Source organism: Capra hircus, chromosome 1, assembly GCF_001704415.2.
Source record: "Capra hircus breed San Clemente chromosome 1, ASM170441v1, whole genome shotgun sequence".
In the NCBI taxonomy this organism is placed as follows: domain Eukaryota; kingdom Metazoa; phylum Chordata; class Mammalia; order Artiodactyla; family Bovidae; genus Capra; species Capra hircus.
In genome coordinates, this window is record NC_030808.1 from 69,556,667 (window position 1) to 69,574,525 (window position 17,859).

The following is a 17,859-nucleotide window of genomic DNA, read 5'->3' on the forward strand; positions in this document are numbered from 1 at the left end:
CACCACCTGCAGTGATTTTGGATCCCAAAAAAATAAAAGTCAGCCACTGTTTCCATATGCTAGTGAGATTTTTTTTTAAAAAACAGTAATAGTTGGGAACTCCCTGGCAGTCCGATAGTTAAGACTCCATGCTTCTACTGCAGGCACCATGGGTTCAATATATGGTAGGGAACAAAGATTCCACATGCTAAGCAGGGTGGTCAAATGAATAAACAGCAGTAGTTGATTTAACAAGTTATTCATCCTTTAGAAACACTGGCTTCTTCTACTAACATAGAATGGACATTTGCTTATTTTGGGCCAATTTGTTCTCAATTAGAAAATCATGGAATGTAAAAAGCAGGACCCTTTATCTTCTCTTTCCTTTTCAACTAATGAATTAGAAACAGATTAACCTGTTTCCATAATACAACATTTTCAGTATTGTTTTTAAAAATGTTTACTAATATTAAAAAACTAGTATGTATTACTGATGCTTTTGATCGGTGGTGCTGGAGAAGACTCTTGAGAGTCCCTTGGACAGCAAGGAGATCAAACCAGTCAATCCTAAAGGAAACCAACTCTGAATATTGGAAGGACTGTTGCTCAAACTGAAGATCCAATACTGTGGCCACCTGATGAGAAGAGCTGACTCACTGGAAAAGATCCTGATGCTGGGAAAGACTGAGGGCAGGAGAACGGGAATGACAGAAGATGAGATGGTTGGATGGCATCACTAACTCAATGGACAAGAGTTTGAGCAAACTCAGGGAGATAGTGAAGTACAGGGAAACCTGGCGTGAAGCAGTTCATGGGGTCACAAAGAGTCGGACACTACTTATCGACTGAACAACAATCTAGTACTGAAATTATTAAATACTTGAAATACAAATAATCTTTTAAATAAACACATCTTTACCAGAATTCACAGTTTTAATTAACTATATTACAAAATCTGTTTATGTGATACATGCCTAGTATAATAGCAAGCATATATTCTGGCACCCTTTGAACTGATTATTACTGATGTTCCAAAAGTTTCCTTAGGGTCCAATACTACGGTTTATAATTGAAGCAAACATTTATACTGTGCTCAAAAGTTCACAAAGCACATGGCCATAAACCATTATTTTCAAAGTAACCTGCTGGGTGGAGATGATGCCGGTTCACAAAAAGTAAGGAATGTGAACTTCCAGTCTAGATGGCATAGCTCTTTTTCCCTGCCCCTCCACATCAAACACAAGTATAAACCATGGGAATAACAGAAAGAGACAACCAAAAGAAAGCTATGAGAACTGGAACGAAGGCCGCTAACCGGTTTGGGACTCCAGGACCAGAGAAACAAAAAAGCATCATAGTGCTTTATGTCCCCACATCCAACAGAAGAAGGAGACCCAGACTGGCATTCCCAACCACCAATTCAGCAACAGAAAGTAGACCAGATAATCATAATCCTCCCCGAAACTAAACAGCAGTCTCTCTGCAATATCCAGCAAGGGAAAGCAACTGGAAGCTCAGCCAACAACAAAGACCAGACAGAGGAAGCAACTCTTCCTTCCCTGTATGATCTGAAACTCTTTTTTTCCACCTTGAGATGCAGAGGCAAGTGGTCAAAACTTAGGAACCCAGCCAGCACAAACAACTCAGTTTGGGCCAAGACTCTTCTCTCTCACCCAGAGATACAGGGTCAGGGAAGAACTGGGGGTTTGGGGTGGGTGCCAGTAGGAGGACCTCACCACAACCCTCTCCCATCTGGAGATACCCAGAAACCCGATAAAAGGAAATGCCTTCTATTCTCTAAGATAAAATCAGCAAGGACCAGTGGGAGTCCAGACAGCATCAGATAAACCAAGCCAACCACAAAGGCTCTGAAAATTAAACTGCCATTAAAACTAAAGCCTACAAAAGCAGGCGAAGACCTGTACACTAAACCCAAGTGGGATGACTGTGTGATAAAATAAAAAATATATAAATAGGGCCCAGAGCCTTCTGACATAATACACAACAGAAAATGACAAAAGAAAATCCCAACATGAGTGAGAAAAGATAATCAACCAAGGTCAATACAGAGATGAGCTGGATGCTACACAATTATTTGAAAAAGATTTTAAAGCACCATTATAAAATGTCTCAGCAATCAAATCTAAATTCTCCTGAAACAAGTGAAAAAAAAAAAAGGAAAACCTCAGTAAAGAAACAAAAGTTATAAAAAAAGAAGCAAAAAGAAATTACAGAACTAAAAATTACTGTAACAAAACTTTAAAGGTTGCTAGACTGGCTCAATACAATCACAGACATAATAAAGAGAATCACTGAATTTGAGGACAGAAAAATAGAATTAACCCAATCTGAAAAACAGAGGAAAGAAAAGACTGAAAGAAAACTAACAGAGTCTTAAGGACCTGTGGGCAAATAACAAAAGATCCAACATTCCTATCATTGGAGTCCCAGACAGGAGAGAGAGACTGTAAAAGTAAATAAAGGAAAGACGGCTAAAGATGTCTCAAATACGACACATACAAACTTAGATTCAAAAAACAGCAAAACCAAAACAAGACAGACCCAAAGAAACTTACACCAGGACACATCATAATTAAAAATTCAAAAACTAAAAAGAAAGAAAAACCTTTGAAGGCAGCCAGACAAAAATAACTATTTCCTAGAACAACTGAACAACAACTGCAACAACACCAGATTTCTCATCTCAACCGTCAGTTCAGCTCAGTTCAGTCGCTCAGTCACGTCCAACTCTCTGTGACTGCATGGACTGCAGCACACCAGGCCTCCCAGTCCATCACCAACTCCCAGAGGTTACTCAAAGTCATGCACATTGAGTCAGTGATGCCATCCAACCATCTCATCCTCTGTCGTCCCCTTCTCCTCCTGCCTTCAATCATTCCCAGCATCAGGGTCTTTTCAAAGTTCTTAGCATCAGGTGGCCAAAGTATTGGAGTTTCAGCTTTAGCATCAGTCCGTCCAATGAATATTCACAACTGATCTCCTTTAGGATGGACTGGTTGGATCTCCTTGCAGTCCAAGGGGACTCTCAAGAGTCTTCTCCAACACCACAGTTCAAAAGCATCAATTCTTCAGCACTCAGCTTTCTTTACAGTCCAACTCTCACTTCCATACATGACCACTGGAAAAACCACAGCTTTGACTAGACAGACCTTTGTTGGCAAAGTAATGTCTCTGCTTTTTAATATGCTATCTAGGTTGGTCATAACTTTACTTCCAAGGAGCAAACGTCTTTTCATTTCATGGCTGCAGTCACCATCTGCAGTGATTTTGGAGCCCCCAAAAATAAAGTCTGTCACTGTTTCCACTGATTCCCCATCTATTTGCCATGAAGTGATGGGACCAGATGACATGATCTTAGTTTTCTGAATGTTGAGCTTTAAGCCAACTTTTTCACTCTTCTCTTTCACTTTCATCAAGAGGCTCTTTAGTTCTTCTTCGCTTTCTGCCATAAGGGTGGTGTCATCTGCATATCTGAAGTTTTTGACATTTCTCCCGGCAATCTTGATTCCAGCTTGTGCTTCCTCCAGCCCAGCGTTTCTCATGATGTACTCTGCATATAAGTTAAATAAGCAAGGTGACAGTATACAGCCTTGACTAAAAAAAGTGGCAGAATATTTTTTGAATGTTTTAAAAAAAAAACAAAGGATTGCTAACCAAGAATTCTAGACCCAGTGAAACTACTCTTCAGGAATGTTGTAAATCTATTCAGGCTGCAATAACAAAACATGACAAAATGAGTGGCTCTATTATAAACAACAGAAATTTACTCCTCACAGTTCTGGGGCTGGAAATCCAAAGATTAGGGTGCCAGCATGGTTAAGGTGAGGGCCCTCTTCCAGGTCACAGACCTCTCACTGTATTATTACATGGCAGAAAGGAGCAAGTGAGGTCTCTTGGGGGCCTCTTTAGTAACAGCCCTAATCCCACTCATGGGCTCTCCCCCATGAACTAAAAATATCCCAAAGGACTCGGCGTGCTGCAATTCATGGGGTCGCAAAGAGTTGGACACGACTGAGCGACTGAACTGAACTGAAGCATTCGTATTTCAACATTTACATTTTAGAGAAATTCATTCAGACCACAGCAAGGAATACATGGAAAAAATTTTAATGCATTTTCAAGAGAAGAAAAACTAAAAGAATATGTCACTAGCAACCCAATCCCTGGATGAAGAAAATTTTCTGAACAAGAAAAATAGAAATATAAGTACACACAACACATTATCTTTTCCATCATTAATTTTCTGTTGTTCAGTCACTAAGTCACGTCCTCTCTGCAATCGCATGAACTGCAGCACACCAAGCTTCCCTGTTCTTCAGTATGTCCCAGAGTTTGCTCAAACTCATGTCCATTGAGTCAGTGATGCCATCCAACCATCTCATCTCCTGTCACATGTTTCTCCTCCCTCCCTCAATCTTTCCCAGCATTAGGGGTTTTTCCAGTGAGTCTGCTTTTTGCATTAGGAGGCCAAAATATTGGAGCTTCAGCTTCGGCATCACTTCTCCCAATGAATATTCAGCATTGATTTCCTTCAGGATGGACTGATTTGATCTCTTTGCAGTCCAAGGGACTCTCAAGTCTTCTCCAACACCACCGTTCAAAAGCACCAGTTCTCTGGATCTCAGCCTTATCTTTATGGTTCAACTCGCCATTCATACACTACTACTGGAAAACCACAGCTTTGACTATACAGACCTTTGTCAGCAAAGTGGTATCTCTCTGCTCTTTAATACACTGTCTAGGTTTGTCACAGCTATTCTTCCAGGGGCAGGCATCTTTCAATTTCATGGCTGCAGTCACCATCCACACTGATTTTGGCGCCCAAGAAAAATGTTTCCACTTTTTCCCCATCTATTTGCCATGAAGTGATGGGACCGGATGCCATGATCTTCAATTTTTGAGTGCTGAATTATAACCCATCTTTTTCACTCTCTTCTTTCACCTTCATCAAAAGACTCTTTAGTTCCTCTTCACTTTCTCCCATTAAAGTAGTATCATCTGCATACCTGAGGTTTTTTATATTTGTCCCAGCAATCTTGACCTCAGCTTGTGAGTCATCCAGTCCAGCATTTCATATGATCTACTCTGCATCCAGTCCTACCACTTCATGGCAAATAGATGGGGAAACAGTGGAAACAGTGTCAGACTTTATTTTTTTGCACTCCAAAATCACCGCAGATGGTGACTGCAGCCATGAAATTAAAAGACACTTACTCCTTGGAAGAAAAGTTATGACCAACGTAGATAGCATATTCAAAACCAGGGACATTACTTTGCCGACTAAGGCCCGTCTAGTCAAGGCTATGGTTTTTCCTGTGGTCATGTATGGATGTGAGAGTTGGACTGAGAAGAAGGCTGAGCGCTGAAGAATTGATGCTTTTGAACTGTGGTGTTAGAGAAGACTCTTGAGAGTCCCTTGGACTGCAAGGAGATCCAATCAGTCCATTCTGAAGGAGATCAACCCTGGGATTTCTTTGGAAGAAATGATGCTGAAGCTGAAACTCCAGTACTTTGGCCACCTCATGCAAAAAGTCGACTCATTGTAAAAGAGTCTGATGCTGGGAGGGATAGGTGGCAGGAGGAGAAGGGGACGACAGAGGATGGGATGGCTGGATGGCATCACTGACTCAATGCACATGAGTCTGAGTGAACTCCACGAGATGGGGATGGACAGGGAGGCCTGGCATGCTGCGATTCATGGGGTGGCAAAGAGTCGGACACGACTGAGCGACTGAACTGAACTGAAGTCTGCATTCAATGGTGTGATCACTCACCTAGAGCCAGGCATCCTGGAATGTGAAGTCAAGTGGGCCTTAGAAAGCATCACGACAAAGAAAGCTAGTGGAGGTGATGGAATTCCACTTGAGCTATTTCAAATCCTGAAAGATGATGTTGTGAAACTGCTGCACTCAATATGCCAACAAATTTGGAAAACTCAGCAGTGGCCACAGGACTGGAAAAGGTCAGTTTTCATTCCAATCCCAAAGAAAGGCAATGCCAAAGAATGCTCAAACTACCGCACAATTGCACTCATCTCACACACTAGTAAAGTAATGCCCAAAAGTCTCCAAGCCAGGCTTCAGTAATACGTGAACTGTGAACTTCCAGATGTTCAAGCTGGTTTTAGAAAAGGCAGAAGAACCAGAGATCAAATTGCCAACATCCACTGGATCATCAAAAAAGCAAGAGAGTTCCAAAATAACATCTATTTCTGCTTTATTGACTATGCCAAAGCCTTTGACTGTGTGGATCACAATAAACTCTGGAAAATTCTGAAAGAGATGGGAATACCAGACCACCTGACCTGCCTCTTGAGAAACCTATATGCAGGTCAGGAAGCAACAGTTAGAACTGGACATGGAACAACAGACTGGTTCCAAATAGGGAAAGGAGTATGTCAGGCTGTATATTGTCACCCTGCTTATTTAACTTATATACAGAGTACGTCATGAGAAACGCTGGGCTGGAAGAAACACAAGCTGGAATCAAGATTTCCGGGAGAAATATCAATCACCTCAGATATGCAGATGACACCACCCTTATGGCAGAAAGTGAAGAGGAACTAAAAAGCCTCTTGATGAAAGTCAAAGAAAGTGAAAAAGTTGGGTTAAAGCTCAACATTCAGAAAATGAAGATCATGGCATTCAGCTCCATCACTTCATGGGAAATAGATGGAGAAACAGTGGAAACTGCCAGACTTTATTTTGGGGGGCTCCAAAATCACTGCAAATGGTGATTGCAGCCATGAAATTAAATGACACTTACTGCCTAGAAGGAAAGTTATAACCAACCTAGATAGCATATTCAAAAGCAGAGACATTACTTTGCCAACAAAGGTCCGTCTAGCCAAGGCTATGGTTTTTCCAGTTGTCATGTATGGATGTGAGAGTTAGACTGTGAAGAAAGCTGAGCGCCAAAGAATTGATGCTTTTGAACTGTGGTGTTGGAGAAGACTCTTGAGAGTCCCTTGGACTGCAAGGAGATCCAACCAATCCATTCTAAAGGAGATCAGTCCTGGGTGTTCTTTGAAAGGAATGATGCTGAAGCTGAAACTCCAGTACTCTGGCCACCTCATGTGAAGAGTTAACTCATTGGAAAAGACTCTGATGCTGGGATTTGGGGGCAAGAGGAGAAGGGGATGAAAGAGGATGAGATGTCTGGATGGCATCACCGACTCGATAGACCCGAGTTTGAGTGAACTCCGGGAGTTGGTGATGGACACGGAAGCCTGGCGTGCTGCGATTCATGGGGTCGCAAATAGTCGGACACAACTGAGCGACTGAACTGAACTGAACTCTGCATATAAGTTATATGAGCAAGGTGACAAAACACTGCCTTGATGTGCTCCTTTCTCAATACTGAACCTGTCAGCTGTTCCAAGTCCAGTTCTAACTGATGATTCTTATCCTGCATACAGATTTCACAGGAGACAGGTAAGGTGGCCTGATATTTCAATCTCTTTAAGAATATTCCACAGTTTGTTGTAATCCACACAATCAAAGGTTGTAGCATAGTCAATGAGACAGAAGTAAATTTTGTGGGGGAATGTCTTTTCTTTTTCTATGATCCAGTGGATGTTAGCAATTCGATCTCTGGTTCCTCTGCCTTTTCTAAATCCAGCTTGTACATCTGGAAGTTCTTGGCTTGTGTACTGTTGAAGCCTAGCTTGAAGGGTTTTGTGGATAATCTTGCTAGCATGTAAAATGAGTGCAACTGTACAGTAATTTGAACATTCTTTAGCACAGTCCTTCACAACTGGAATGTAAACTGATCTTTTCCAATCCTCTGGCCACTGCTGAGTTTTCCAAATTTGCTGATGAGTGCAACACTTTAACAGCATCATCTTTTAGGATCTGAAATAGTTCAGCCGGAATTTCATCATCTCCACTGTTTTGTTTATAGCAATGCTTCCTAAGGCCCACTTGACTTCACACTCCAGGACTCCTAGGTGAGTGACCACACCACCATGGTTATCTGGGTCATTAAGAGCTTTTTGTACACTTCTTCTGCGTATTCTTGTCATTTTTTTCTTACTCTCTTCTGTTAGGTCCTTGCCGTTTTTGTCCTTTATTATGCCTATCTGTTTGCATGAAACGTTCCCTTGGTATCTCCAATATTCCTGAAGAGATCTCTAGTCTTTTCCATTCTATTGTTTTCCTCTATTTCTCTGCATTGTTCACTTAAGAAGGCTTTCTTGTCTCTCCTTGCTATTCTCGGGAACTCTGCATTCAGTTGGGTATATCTTTCCCTTTCTCTTTTACCTTTCATTTCTCTTCTTTCCTCAGCTATTTGTAAGGCCTCCTCAGACAACCACTTTGCCTTCTTGCATTTCTTCTTGCAGATGGTTTTGGTCATCAACTCCTTTACAATGTTAGAAACCTCCATCTATAGTCAGTTCCTCAGGCACTCTGTATACCAGATCTAGCCCCTTGATTGTCACCTCCACTGCATGTATAATCATAAGGGATTTGATCTAGGTCATAACTGGATGGCCTAGTGGCTTTCCCTACTTTCTTCAATTTGAGCCTGAATTTTGCAATAAGAAGTTGATGATCTGAGCCACAGTCAGCTCCAGGTCTTGTTTTTGCTGACTGTATAGAGCTTCTCCATCTTCGGCTGCATCTTAGTTTTCTAGATCATACTTAATGATGGAAAAACAAAATTTATACTGATACTTAATTACACTTAAAAGTCAAGATGGTAAAAAAAAGGTAAATGAGAAGTGAAGTTTCCATATGACAACTGAAGCAGTAAAGTACTGGTACCAGGAGACTGCTGTAAGTCATATATACACTAGTAATAACTGCAACAGCCACATATTTACACTAGTAATAACTGCAACAGCCACATACAGACACTAGTAATAACTGCAACAGCCACATACAGACACTAGTAATGACTGCAACAGCCACTACAAAACTATAAATGAGTATTTTACAAATTATGAAAGACAAAATCTTAAGAAATGTTTTAGTAATCTTCAGGATGGAAAGAAAAGAGAAACAAAAAACCAGAGAAAATAAAAAAATAATAATAACAATTAAAAGGCAGATTTAAGTATTAGTATTTATCAGTAATTACCTTAAATGTTGATGGTCTAAACAGACAAATCAGGAAAAACTGGAAGAGTATATTTCTGAAATGGCCCACTATATGCTACTAACAAGAAACTCAGTAACATACATTGAAAGTAAAAAGAATGGAAAAGCTAGGAAGGTTTGTTTGTTTTTCATCAGAGAGGCTATATTAATAACACAACCAACCAACAGGGTCAGCTTGATATACATAGAATAGTCCACTCAACAACAGCAGAATACATATTTCTTTTCAAACATCCATGGAATATTCACGAAGACAGATTATATCCTGAGACATAAAACAAACCTCAACAAATCTAAAAGAATCAAAATAAAATAGGTACATTATACAACAATAATAGACTCAAACTAGAAATCAGTAACAGGAAGACAAAAGGAAAATTTCTGAACATAAATGAATAAACACTTTTTAAAAGTCCATAGGGTTCCTCCAATTGAAAACAAATTTTAAAAAAAGTAAAGTGGAAAAAAAAAGTCCATGGGTCAAAGACAAACACTCAAAGAAAAACTTTAAATATATATACACAAAATGAATGAAAATAAAAACATGTCAAAATATGTGGGATGCAGCTAAATCAGTAGTTAGGAGGACATTTGTAGCAGTAAGTGCTTACATTAGAAAAGAGGAAAGATTCAAATCAATAACTTAATTACTTACAAGAAACTTAAAAAAAAAAGGCAAAATATAAATCCAAAGCAAGCAACAGAAAGCAAACAATGAAGAGCAGAAATCAACAAAATTCAAAATAGGAAAACAGAGAGTATCACTGAAGCAAAAATTTTACAATCCTCTACTATCACTAACAAAAACAAAGAGACAAGACACAAATCCAATATTAAGACTGAAACAGGGATATCACTAAGATCTTGCAGCACTTTAAAAGACAGTAAGGAAGATTTCCCTAGTGACCCAGTGGTTAAGCTTCCACATTGTATATGCAGGGGGCCAGGGTTCGGTCCCTGGTCACGGAACTAGATCCCACATGCCACAACTAACAGTCCACATGCCACACCAAAAAGACCCCACATACCACAACAAAGGTCAAAGGTCCTGTGCGCCACAACAAGACCCAGCACAAACAGATAAACGAATATTCAGTGACATTAATAACATGGGAATACTACAAGACAACTTTACACTTTCAAACTGGACACAGAAAAAAATGGAACAATTTCTCAAATTCATACAACTGAAACTAGACCAAAATGAAGCCAATAATCTAACTAATTCTATAACCAGTAAAGAAAAACGAATTAGCTGACAAAGCAGAAAAATAATTCAAAGGAGAAAGGACAGCCTTTTCAACAAACAATGCTGGAACAAAAGGGTAAAGAATCCGCCTGTGATGCAGGAGATGCAAGTTCAACCCCTAGGTCAACAAGATCCCCTGGAGGAGGGCATGACAACCTACTCGAGCATTCTTGCCTGGAGAATTCCACGGACAGAGGAGCCTGGCAGGCTGTGGTCCAGGGGGTCACAAAGAGTCAGACACAACTGAAGGGACTGAGCATGCATGCATGCACATGCCAAATAAAAGTCTACGCCTAAACCTCACAACCACATACAAAAATCATTTCAAAAAGGATGATGAACAGAAACATAAAACTACAGAATTTTTAGAATAAAAATTAGGTCTTCAAGACCTAAAGAAAAGGTTCTTGGGCTTGGCACCAAAAGCATATTCTGTAGAAATAAATAAACCAAACTTCATCAAAATCAAAAACATGCTGCCCTATGAAGTGATGCTCACCATTGTTAATTATTAGAGAAATGCAAATTAAAACTACAATGAAGTACCACTTCACACCAGTCAGAATGGCCATCATTAAAAACCATACAAATAAATGTTGGAAAAAAGGGATCCCTCTCACACTGTTGATGGGAATGTATATTGATGCACCCATTACAAAAAACAGTATGGAGCTTCCCCAAACAATTAAAAACAGAGTCGCCATATGATCCAGCAATACCACTCCTGAGCATATACCCACACAAAATTATAATTTGAAAAGATTACATGTACCCTTATGTTCATAGCAGCACTACATACAACAGTCAAGACATCGAAGCAACTTAAATGTCCATCAACAGATGAATGGATAAAGAAGATGTGGTATAGATACACAATGGAATACTACTTGGCCATTAAAAAAAGAGTGAAATAACACCATCTGCAATAACATGGATGAAAAATGAAAGTGAAAGTCACAAAGTCGTGTCTGACTCTTTGGCACCCCGTGGAATTCTTCACGCCAGGAATTCTTCAATACTGGAGTGGGTAACTATCCCTTCTCCAGTGGATCTTCCCAACCCAGGGATCAAACCCAGGTCTCCTGAATTGCTGGAGGATTCTTTAACAGCTGAGCTACCAGGGAAGCCCAGAGTTACACAACAGAGTACTACTCAGCCATAAAAAAGAAATGAAATAACACCAACTGCAGCAACATGGATGAACCAAGAGATTATTATATTAAGTCAGAAAGAAAAAAGACAAATACCATACCATATCACTTATACGTGGAATCTAAAATACAACACAAATGAACAGAGCTACATAACAGAAACAGACCCACTCACAGATGTAGAGAAAAGACTTACGGGTGCCAGGAGGGGGTGAAGGTGGCAGAAACCAATACAACACTGAAAAGCAATTATCCAAAATAACTAAAGTTTTTACAATGCTGAGAACTGATTAAGTTTGGCAATTTCTATAACAGTAATGTATTAATACCAATGTCAAATTCCTAACTTCGATGTCTCACCATTGGGGGCAAGCTGGGTAAAGGATACACAGGACTCCACTATTTGCAACTTCCTATGAGTTTATAATTATTTCAAATTAAAGTGTTTTTAAAAATTATGTGAGTTGAGAGACAGGGTGCAGAAGCACAGATGAAATAAGACTGACCATTAATTGCTAACTGTTGAGGCTAATCTGGTATATAGCAGTTCACAAGAATGCTGCATTGTTTATCTTTTTAAATTTTTCATAATAAACAGTTAACAAAAATATAAGATGTCATATATTAAAACATTAACAGCAGTGTATTCCAGTTAGTGATTTTATTCTTTTTGCTAAAAAGCATTTAAAATTTTTCTGTAAAATAAATTTCTTGTATTTCTTAAATAAAACAATCTTTTAAAAAATCTTTGCTCATATTGGTGTTCTGTCCTACTTGTTTTCCTCATTTTTAAAAAGTAGCACCACAGAAAACATTTAACTTAAAAAGAACTCCATTTTTCTTCCTCCAACAATACAGCACTTAATTTGAAATACCCAATTTAAATCTAAATATCCAATTTATATTTCATTCAATTGCATTTCACCTGAAAGTTCAAGTGTCTTTTTCTAAAACTAACTGAAAGAATCTTGCTAAAATAGATTTACAATCAGTACAATAACTGACCATTATAGTAATCCTCATAAAATAGATGTCTAAATTCAAGATACTCTGAGACATTTTAACAGTTCTAGTTGGGTATGCATCTGCAATACTGCCAATGATATCCTAATTAACTCCAAATTGTTTTTAAATTGTTATGTGGCCTTTTTTAATTGTTCAAAAATTTTTTTAAAAGAAGATGCTGCAAAGTTTACAACGGTTAACAAAACCATGCTGAAGAATTCAACAACATGGGAATATGAAAAAGTAACAATGATTTAGTGAATACTGAGATTCTCATGATGCAATTTTTAAAACTTTTAATTATTTAAATTTATCAACCAAAAGTTACAAAATACCACTTCCTTCAGTAATAATTAATTTTAATTAAATTAAAATTAAATTACAATAGAAATAACAAGACCTGAGCTCTCCATATCCCTAGAACACAATCTCTCTGAAACTATTTCCTTATCCACATACTCAGAGTTATACTTGTTAATCTTTCAGCTCCAAAATCCTATTAACTCGTGCTCTAAAATATACTTCATAATCTCTGACCCATGATCATTCTAATGACAACTCTAAGAAAAGATTTATAACAGATGTGATATAGAGATATCAATTACATGAGAAATTATAAGTAGAATATCATCCACAATAATTAAATCTAATTAAATCTCAACATCAACACTACTGACACTGCACTGGACAATTCTTTGTTGCGGGGGTTATCTTGTGCATTGTAGGATGTTTAGTATCTACCCACTAGATACCAACAGAATCCCCCAGCATGACAACCAAAAATGTCTTCAAACATTGCCAAAACCATCTCTCATGGAGAACTGTATTAAGATTAAAAATTTCCAGGGTCCTTTGGAGATGAGAAGCAGCAAGAAGAGAGAATGTTTCTGTGACACAGGAGGAAAAATAAAAGGAAAGACTAGGAATGAACAAAACAAATCATAGCTAGTAATTATAATGAAAATAGCAACACAGAAAGCTGAGAAGAAAATTCACAGGTATTCCATCAGTACCTTTGAAAGCATCTTCGATAAAGACTGCTGAAGATTTTTTACTTAGAAATTAATGAAATTAACATAATTCCTCTTCTCCCTAGCATTTATGAGGCTAAACATCCTCAGGTTACCAACTATTCTTCAACCACTGAGAACACCCACTTGAAAAGCTCATCCCCCACAGTTGAATATAATAAACATCTACGTTTTAATCAAATGTAAAAATGCTACAAATGCCATGAAAAGCAACACGAATATCCTCAAATCCTCTATGTATTTAAAGAATGGAGAAACTACACACATCTAAGCGCTACAGAGATTAAGCGTTCACACATTCCCTTTCTGGCTCTTTAATACTTAGTATAAAATCAACTCGGCCATATTTTCCACCAAACAGACAAATACCCAGTTTCCTTAGTCTATTCTTGGATAGGTCACCAGACTGGGAATAAGAGACCCAGAGTCTATTCCCAGCTGCAAACAGATTGGTAATCTCAAGCAAATTATTCACTCAGGTTAAGGTTCTACACCCATATCACGCTGACAATACTGAAAATCTGCCCAGAAACAAGCACTGAGAAACCTAGGACTTCTTCCTGCACCCAAAGGACAACTGCAAACGTATTTTTAGATTTCTTAAATCTAAAAATCTGAACAGGATTTTATTTATAGCAACATTTAACATACTTGAAATTTCAAAACTGTGTGGTGCCTTTATCATTGCCCTTTGCAAAATTAGTAAGAAACGCTTTTTAAAATCACACCATGCCCAACTGTGTAAAACTCTATATGCAAACTACACCAATCATAATTTATGTAAAACAAAACAAAACAAAAAAGCTTTTTTTAACGCAAGCTCTTGGTAAGGGCTTTAACTTTTTCATTTCCTAACTTTACCTAGTCTCCGACACAAGTAGTTCTTTCTTGGCACTGTAAAAAGTGTTTTACGAAGTCTGGAGAGACAAAGTGTGCCCTACAGCCTAATTCTGGAAAGGCCTTTAGGACTGCTCTTACCACTACTAAACATGCAGGTTTTAGTAGCGCAACCAATATAAGGACAGATACAAGCGTACACTTTTTTGCTCTTGATACCAAGTAAAAAAAAAAGTGTCTAGTAGACCCAAGTTACCCGTCTGACCTTTTCGCACACCGTAAAACTGTAAACATAGTACAGTCCAATATAAGATTTGTAAAAAAAAAAAAAAAAAAACTGGGTTAGGACCGAAAGGAGGGTGTCAGTTAACGTTCCTCGGCCCCCGCTGTCAGGCAGACACTTGTTAGCCGCCGAGAAGTCACTCACAAAGTTTGCCATCTCGCTGGGGGAAGGGGCCTGGACTGCGCCACGGGCCCCGACCCGGAAGACGGGTGTCTGCAAGGCCCCACTGCCCGCCGAGGCCCGGGCGCGCCAGCCACCCCTGCAGGAAAAGCCCCGGCTTCTCGGCCCCCCTCCGCCGCCTCTCTGCCCACGGGCGCACTCACGCACGCGCGCGCACTCTCTCACTCCCGTGCACACAACAAAAGGAAGCCGTGCGAGCCGCGTGCGGAGGTTTGTTCGGGCGCTCAGGGAAGCCCCTCCTCCCGGCCCCCACCGCGCCGCCCCGGGCCTGCTCGCTCGCTGGAGCGCCCCCCGAGGGCCCGAGGGTGCGCGGATCCCGGAGGCCCGAGTCCCACCGGCCCGGCCCGCCTCCACTCCGCTCGGCCGCGCTCGCAGGCAGCTGCGGCGGCTCCGGGCCCACCATGCGCGCAGCTCCGCCTGCCGCTGAGCCGAGCTCCGGTGAAATCCCGCGCGGGCGGGCCTGGGCTCCCAACAGGAGGGCTAGGAGGGCTCCCTACTTCCCGGGTTTCTTAAGAAATGAAACTATTACACTGAATTATCCTTGGTAAAAGTCCCCCTCCCCACCGAACCACTATCAAAAGTAGTATTTAACACAACATTCCTTACAATAAATCTTTTCCAGTAACCTCTTCTTTAATCCTTCCTCTTAACTCTTCCACACTTTAATTTACTCCTTTTACTTCTCCCTTGCCTTGTTTTCAACCTGTGAGCTGCATTTTCTCAAAAGAATTATCTTCCCTAAACCCTCTTCAATTTTACCCTTTTGAAATTTACTTTTCTAATAATTAACAAGCTTTCTCCTAAATCTCTTCCATTACATATCCCACTTACCTACACAAACTTCTCCACAAATACCTTCTTTAATTTTTATCAGCATCTACCAAATCAATTCATAAATAACTTTCTCAGGCACTGCATTTTTTCTTTGATCCTACGATCCCTCAAAGCTAACATCCCCCAACTTAACACATAAATTTGCCCCAAATGGCCCTCAAATTTTGTGAAACTGTGCCAGACAGGCTACCAAAGTCACTGAAAAATCTACTTCCTAAACATAACCCTGCTGCTGCTACTGCTAAGTCGCTTCAGTCGTGTCCGACTCTGTGCGACCCCATAGACGGCAGCCCACCAGGCTCCTCCTTCCCTGGGATTCTCCAGGCAAGAACACTGGAGTGGGTTGCCATTTCCTTCTCCAAAGCATTAAAGGGAAAAGTGAAAGTGAAGTCGCTCAGTTGTGTCTGACTCTTCACAACTCCGTGGACTGCAGCCCACCAGGCTCCTCCGTCCATGGGATTTTCCAGGCAAGAGTACTGGGGTGGGGTGCCATTGCCTTCTCGGAACTATTCTCTACCAATTCATTTGAATCACTCATAACAAGACTACCACATTTATTTTCCCAAAGACTCTAATTACAGAACCTAATCAAATTAACACATTATCTCTATCATTATATGTATCTACATATGCAGATGTGTATGTATGTATTGACAAATATACAGGGCACCCTGCGAAACAGCAACTGTGTATTTCATTCTAATCCCTTATATATTGGATCCTCTAAAATTTACAATGAAAACTCCTTCACATGAACCAAGATTTTCAACCCCCTATCTTGTGAAGCCATTTATCTATGTTAAATTAATTCATCACTTTAAAACATACTGTCTCCATTTCTACTATAATCATTCCTCATATCTTAAGATATCCATCATTGGTCTAACCCACACAATCCACTCCAAGACTCAGAGCATACACCCACTCGCCAAGACCCAGTGATGTATAAGGCAGGTCCTAGAAACAATTCTAGACTATTGGCAGATTACAATAAAGTTGTGAATTGAACAAGTGACATACTTGGGCCATCTCAGGCCTTCAAAGCTCTGGGTGGTCTCCATAGGTTCTTTATTATTAAATTTGGTGACTTACTAAATGTAGAAATAACAGAAAAAGGCTGAATGACCCAGAGCTAGATTCTGAAACTAATTCTGAAGCAAAGCTGCCCTAGGATGGAAAACCAATACTATATTTCGTGCTTTGTCGTATTTTTCTCACCGCCACTAAATAAGCTCTCTCTTGTCTGGCTGAGTCACGTTACTGTGCACCTGAAACTATCACAACTTTGTTAATCAGCTATACTCCAATATAAAACAAAAAGTTAAATAAATAAACACGCTTTCTCTCCATGAAACAAAAGGAACATCAAAAACCCTGATCTGAACAGGGAGAGTCAAGAAGTATTCTTTGCTCAGAGACTGAAAGATGGAAGAGTTCACTAACCATGTGAAGAATATAATGCAAATAGTAAGGATTTGAAGCATACAGCATTTCCCCTTAATGGTTTAAAATGCCAATTACTGGGACCAGAGCAAGGTACTAATGGAGAATCTCTAAAAGCACAGTTAGGTAAGCACTTGAGAGTCAAGTCTTCGATAGTACAAGGGAAATGTTAACAGCAGACAAAGTCTGACAAAAATCAATTCTACTGTATAAAAGGACAAGCAAAAGTTTAAGAGCAAAGATGCAAGCCAAAACATTGAAGGCCTGGTCTAGGTCTTGTTCAGTCACTCAGTTGTGTCCAACTCTTTGCAACCCCACGGGCTGTAGCACAGAAGATGATAAAGGTTTCATGCCCTGAGGTGATAATGCCGAAGACTTACAACAAAACAAAAAAGGAAGCAATGGTTCAGTTTTAGCTATATTTTGGTTTTGGAATTGGCAACACCACTCCTCTAGAAATGTTCAACAAATGATAATCAGAAATAAAAATAGGCCATATTTAGAACCATATATTTATATGCTCTCTCTTGTCTGGCTGAGTTGCGTTGCTGCGCACCTGAAACTATCACAACTTTGTTAACCGGCTCTACTCTAAAAAGTTAGGTATTTTTTCAGATAATAAATGAAATGAGAAGACAGAGCAGACCAACTTCCTAAACACACTAAGAAATATATCAGATAAAAGTCACAGACAAAAAGAAACTACAGAAGCCACTTTAGATCCCTTAAGACACTTCCTTTTACC

At 39.7% G+C, this 17,859-nt stretch overlaps 1 protein-coding gene across 6 annotated transcripts in view; it reads right to left on the reverse strand.

Annotated features, from left to right (window-relative positions):
* The window catches only part of ZNF148 (zinc finger protein 148), a 143,843-nt gene that overhangs the window by 113,700 nt on the left and 12,284 nt on the right, over positions 1-17,859 (reverse strand). Inside the window, exon 1 of one of the 6 annotated variants that reach the window (XM_013963386.2) lies at positions 14,802-14,912. The exons of the other annotated variants lie outside the window; for them this stretch is intronic. The gene's annotated coding sequence lies outside the window, so the exon portion shown is untranslated. Of the gene's footprint in view, positions 1-14,801; positions 14,913-17,859 lie in introns of those variants that run through there. 6 annotated transcript variants of the gene reach the window in all.